A 6,836-nucleotide genomic window follows, 5' to 3' on the forward strand; every position below is an offset into this window, starting at 1 on the left:
AATCTACACCTAAGTGTTTCCTAAAAAAGCAACTGCACCCAAATTCTCATAAAAAGACCATACTTAATGGTCTGACTGAGACTAGAGGAATCCCGGCAGTCATGGTCCCCAAACCTTCTGTTGGCACAGGACAGGGACCATCCCCGAAGACAACTCATCAGACATGAAAGGGACTGGACAGTGGGTAGGTGAGAGATGCTGATGAAGAGTGAGCTAATTATATCAGGTGGACACCTGAGATTGTGTTGGCATCTCCCGTCTGGAGGGGGGATGGGAGGATAGAGAGAGTTGGAAGCTGGCAAAATTGTCACGAAAGGAGAGACTGGAAGGGCTGACTCATTAGGGGGAGAGCAAGTGGGAGTACGGAGTAAGATGTATATAAACTTATATGTGACAGTCTGACTTGATTTGTAAATGTTCACTTGAAGCTCAATAAGTTAATAAAAAAAAAAAAGCAATTGCAAATGGCATTGCACTTTGTAGGGAAAATAGGTCTACTCCATCTTTTCAGAAGTCAGTCTTCATACACATTATATTGTTTCTTATGCTTTTTCTTTTTTTATTGTACCTTAGGTGAAGGTTTATAGAACAAACCAGTTTCTCATCATTTAGTACACACATTGTTCTATGACATTGGTTAACAACCCCATGACATGTCAACACTCTCCCTTTTCAACCCTCAGTTCCCTATTACCAGCTTTCCTGTTCCCTCCTGCCTTCCAGTCCCTGCCCCAGGGCTGGTGCTCCCCTTTAGTCTTGTTTTGTTCCATGGGCCTGTCCAATCTTTGACTTAAGGGTGCACCTCAGGAGTGGCCTCATTACTGAGCTGAAAGGGTATCTGGGGGCCATACTCTCAAGGTTTCTGCAGTCTCTGTCAGGCCAGCAGGTCTGGTCTTTCTTTTTGAGTTAAAATTTTGTTCTACATTTTTCTCCAGCTCTGTCTGGGTCCCCTGTCTGTCATCCCTATCAGAGAAGTCAGTGGTGGTAGCTGGGTACCATCTCATTGTACTGGACTCAGTCTGATGGAGGCCTTAGTAGATATGGCCCATTAGTCCTTTGGACTAATCTTTCCATTGTATCTTTAGTTTTCTTCATTATTCCTAGCTCTCGAAGGGTGAGACCAGAGGAGTATCCTAGTTGGCCACTCACAGGCTTTTAAGACCCCAGATGCTCCTCACCAAAGGAGAATATAGAACATATTCTTTATCAACTATGTTATGACAGTTGAGCTATGTATTTGAGATCATGGTCCCCACAGCCCTCAGCCCAACAATTCGGTCCCTCAAGGGGTTTGGATTTGTCTACGGAGCTACCATGACCTTGCCTTCTACAGGTTGTGCTGGCTTCCCCAGTATTGTGTACTGTCTTACCCTTCACCAAAGTTTCCACTTACCTATTAAGTATTTTTCCATCCCCATCCTTCCCCTCCCTCATAACCAACAAAGACTGTTTCTTTTTGTATGTAAATCTTTTCATGAGTATTTACATTAGTGGTCTCATACAATATTTGTCCTTTTGTGATTGACTTATTTCATTGAGCATAATGCCCTCCAGATTCAGCCATATTATGAGATGCTTTACAGATTCATCGTTGTTCTTTGTTGTTGTGTAATACTCCATTGTGTGTATGTACTGCAGTTTGTTTATCCAGTCATCTGTTGATGGGCATCAAGGTTGTTTCCACTTTTTGCTATTGTGAACAATGCTGCAGTGAACATGGGTGTGCATATGTCTATTTGTGTGATGACTTCATTCCTCTTGGATATATTTCTAGGAGTGGGATTGTTGGATCATATGGTATTTCTATTTCTAGTATTCTAAGGAAGCTCCATATCATTTTCCAAAATGGTTTTATCATTTTGCATTCCCACCAGCAGTGCATAAGAGTTCCGATCATGGCAAGCGGGCCAAGATGGCAGAACAGACACTTCCAGTGAACCTTCTTAAAAAAAAGACCTGAAAAGACAAGTGAAACAAGTATATTTACGACAAGCTAGGAGCCCTGAACATCAAAGGCAAAGTTAGAAAACGAGCTGAGCAGCAGGGGGAGGAAGAGACAGTTCAGAAGTGGAGTGGAGTTACCAGACCTGAATCGCTGGGAGCCCTCAGGCATCATTACCCAGGAGTGGCTGCAGTGGGCTAGTACTAGCATTAGGCCGCAGTTTCCACAGACAGAAGCAGCCAGCCATATAGCCTACTCACACCTCTGGAACCAGAGAAGAACGGTGCTCTCAGCAAAAGCTAAGTACTTGCGTATATTTTACTGCGCCCCCTGCCCCAAGGCTGGCTTCAGCGGCTTTTGGTTTCCCTGGGCCGGAGACAGGCCCTGTTGAGTCCCTAGAGCCATCCTTCCGGCCTCGGAGAAGGAATAAATTCACAGTTAGGGTAAAAAGATGATTTGCCAGCTCCACTAACCAGGGGAGCTCAGGACAGCAGCAGCTCCTAACCAGGCATAAATGGTCCATGGACATTGAGTACCTTTCCTCCCTGCATGGACCTGTATGGGCCTATTTCAGGAGAATAGGCCCTTGTTGGCAGACTACAATTGTTTCAGCTGTGTGGTGGAGAGATGGGTGTTTGATGTTTGACACCGCTTTGCCTATCAAACAGGGTCCTCACCTACCCACATCAGGGGCCTAAGGACTAGTGGCTCCACTCAGGTCGCCCAGCCACCCATGACAGGGGTCCAAGGATAACTGGTACCTCCCAGTCCTTACAACCAAAAGCTCTGGGTGCCCATGGTCCGACTGCAGAACTCACCTACCTGTACGCTCTAGGGAAGAGTGACGTGCTTTCCTCAGGGACACCTGGGAGACAATTCTCAGCCCCCTGCCTTGTTCAGAGTGTGACCCCGTGCTGCAACCAGATACCAGTACCTACACCAATCACCCCTGCCCCTCTAAGACTGTAGGACAGAGCCTGCACCACACACTTAACGAGCAGCTACCTGGACACCTGAACTGAATCCATATAAGAAAAGTGAATGGACTCCTAGACTGATACACCTGATAACAGCTCTAGCCATTTGGTGACAGGACATCAGAGCTCCAAAGGTGAAAATACTCAAGCTAGCTCACTCAAGCAACACATTTGGGTATACCAAAACAAAACAAAGCAAGAAGCTAGGATACAGTAAGCAAACATAAAATAAACTAATACAATAACTTATAGATGGCTTGGAGACAACAGTCAATATCAAGTCACATAAAGAAACAGACCATGATTGCTTCAACAAGCTCTCAAAATGAAAAATCAAGGGATCTACTAGAAGAAAGTTCCTTCCTGGGATTTCCGGATGCAGAATACAAAAGATTAATATACAGAAGCCTTCAAGACATCAGGAAGGAAATCAGGCAATATGCAGAACAGGCCAAGAAACACACAGATAAAGCAGTTGAAGAAATTAAAAAAGGCTATTCAGGAACATAATGGAAAATTTAATAAGCTGGAAAAATCCATAGGCAGACAGCAATCAGAAATTCAGAAGATTAAGACTAAAATTACAGAATTAGACAATTCAGTAGAAAGTCAGAGGAGCAGAACTGGCAAGTGGAAGGCAGAATTTGTGAACTTGAAGATAAAGCACTTGGCACCAATATAACTGAAGAAAAATCAGATAAAAGAATTCTAAAAAATGAAGAAAACTTAAGAATCAGGTGGGACTCTATCAAGAAAAATAACCTATAAGTGACTGGAGTACCAGAACAGGGAAGGAGGGATAACAGAAAATACAGAGAGAATTGTTGAAGATTTTTTGGCAGAAAACTTCCCTGATATTGTGAAAGATGAGAAGATATCTATCCAAGATGCTCATCAAAGTCCATGTAAGGTAGATTTTAAAAGAAAGTCACCAAGACATATTATAATCAAACTTGCCAAAACCGAAGATAAAGAGATAAATAAGGCATTACAGAAAAAGAACAACAAAGTGGGAGGCCTTACTTTACCTGATTTTAGAACCTATTATGCCACCACAATAGTCAAAAAAGCCTGGTACTGGTACAATAAAAGATACATGGACCAATGGAACAGAATTGAGAATCCAGACATAAATCCATCCACATATGAGCAGTTGATATTTGACAAAGGCCCCTAAACAGTTAAATGGGGAAAAGACAGTCTTTTTAACAAATGGTGCTGGCATAACTGGATATCTATCTGCAAAAAAATGAAACAAGACCCATATCTCACTCCATGCACAAAAACTAATTCAAAATGGATCAAAGACCTAAATATAAAACCTAAAACGATAAAGATCATGGAAGAAAAAATAGGGACAACGTTAGGAGCCCTAATACATGGCATAAACAGTGTACAAAACATTACTAACAATGCTGAAGAAAAACTAGATAACTGGGAGCTCCTAAAAATGAAACACCTGTGCTCATCCAAAGACTTCACCAAAAGAGTAAAAAGATTACCTACAGATTGGGAAAAAGTTTTTAGCTATGACATTTCCAATCAGTGCCTGATCTCTAAAATCTACATGATACTGCTAAAACTCAACCACAAAAAGACAAATAACCCAATTAAAAAATGGGCAAAAGATATGAACAGGCACTTCACTAAAGAGGACATTCAGGTAGCTAATAGATACATGAGGAAATGCTCACAGTCATTAGCCATTAGAGAAATGAAAATCGAAACTACAATGAGATTCCATCTCACTCCAACAAGGCTGCCATTAATCCAAAAAACACAAAATAATAAATGTTGGAGAAGTTGTGGAGAGACTGGAATACTTATACACTGCTGGTGGAAATGCAAAATGGTACAACCACTATGGAAATCGATTTGGTGCTTCGTTAAAAAGCCAGAAGTAGAACTACTATATGATCCAGCAATCCTACTGCTTGGAATATACCCTAGAGAAATAAGAGCCTTTACACGAACAGATACATGTACACCCATGTTCATTGCAGCAAAAAGATGGATGCAACCAAGGTGCCCATCAACGGATGAATGGGTAAATTATGGTATATTCACACAATGGAATATTACGTATCAGTAAAGTACAGTGATGAATCTGTGAAACATTTCATAACATGGAGGAATCTGGAAGGCATTATGCTGAGTGAAATCAGTCAACTGCAAAAGGACAAATATTGTATAAGACCACTATTAGAAGAACTTGAGAAATAGTTTAAACTGAGAAGAAAATATTCTTTTATGGTTACGAGAGTTGGGGGGGGGAGGGAGAGGGGTATTCACTAATTAGATGTAGATAAGAACTATTTTAGGTGAAGGGAAAGACAACATGCAGTTCAGGAAAGGTCAGCACAACTGGACTAAACCAAAAGCAGTTTCCTGAATAAACTGAACGTTTTGAAGGCCAGTTTAGCAGGAGCAGGGGTTTGGGGACCATGGTTTCAGGGGACATCTAAGTCAATTGGCATAATAAAATCTACTAAGAAAACATTCTGCACTCCACTTTGGAGAGTGGCATCTGGGGTCTTAAACGCTAGCACGTGGCCATCTAAGAAGCCTCAATTGGTCTCAACCCACCTGGAGCAAAGGAGAATGAAGAACGCAAAAGACAGAAGGTAATTATGAGCCAAAGAGACAGAAAGGGCCACATAAATCAGAGACTGCATCAGCCTGAGACCAGAAGAACTAGATGGTGCCCGGTCACAACCGATGACTGCCCAGACATGGAACATAACAGAGAATCCCTGAGGGAGCAGGAGAGCAGTGGGATGCAGACCCCAAATTCTCGTAAAAAGACCAAACTTAATGGTCTGACTGAGACTAGAAGCACCCCGGTGGTCATGATCCTCAGACCTTCTGTGAGCTCAAGACAGGAAGCATTCCCGAAGCCAACTCTTCAGACATGGATTGGACTGGACAATGGGATAGAAAATGATACTGGTGAAGAATGAGCTTCCTGGATCAAGTAGACACGAGACTACGTTGGCATCTCCTGTCTGGACGGGAGATGAGAGGGCAGAGGGGGTCAGAAGCTGGCCGAATGGACACTGAAAGAGTAGAGGGAAGGCGTGTGCTGTCTCATTAGGGGGAGAGCAATTAGGAATATATGGCAAAGCGTATATAAATTTTTGTACAAGAGACTGACTTGATTTGTAAACTTTCACTTAAAGCACAATAAAAAATTAAAAAAAAAAAGAGTTCCAATCTCCCTGCAGCCTCTCCAACATTTGTTATTTCCTGTTTTATTGATTCATGAGAGTAATGCTGGGGTCAGAGGGCATCTCATTGTGGTTTTGATTTGGATTTCTCTAATGGCTAGAGATGGTGAGCATTTCCTCATGTGTCTGTTGGCCCATTTTTTTATCATTTCAATATCTGAAAGCCTTGGGTGTCTACATTTTTTTTTTTTCCCTCTCCCTCATGCTGCACCATTTTATTTATAATATAGAAATTCTGAGGACCTAAATTAGGATTGCTTTTTCCAGACAGAATTTTAATTTGCCTTTTCTGGGAACCGTGGGAGCTGCCAACTGGGGACCATTCCTACCCTGTAGTAGGAGTGTTCCAGGATTAGTAGTCCAGTTCCAGGTCTATTATTGGCATTTGTATCCAAGGACAGTCTTAGGATTACCAGATTTTTGTTAAAAGATCAGACATGGTTTTTATTGCTATCACTTTGAATTCCTTAATGAAACATGCTGTTATTTTAAGTAGGTAAAATATATTATTAGAATAAGACTCAATTCTGAGTATCTACTGTAAATGTGGGCTTTGCTCACTACATTACCGTAACTGGGCTCTGAGTGGCTGACAAACTCGGTCTTCTTGGGAGCGAGGAGTTGAGAACTAGGAGAAAACTAGAAAATTGGAGGGTATGCTTGAAAATAGTGAGGTATGACAGCTATAAA

This window comes from Loxodonta africana, chromosome 8, assembly GCF_030014295.1.
Source record: "Loxodonta africana isolate mLoxAfr1 chromosome 8, mLoxAfr1.hap2, whole genome shotgun sequence".
In the NCBI taxonomy this organism is placed as follows: Eukaryota; Metazoa; Chordata; class Mammalia; order Proboscidea; family Elephantidae; genus Loxodonta; species Loxodonta africana.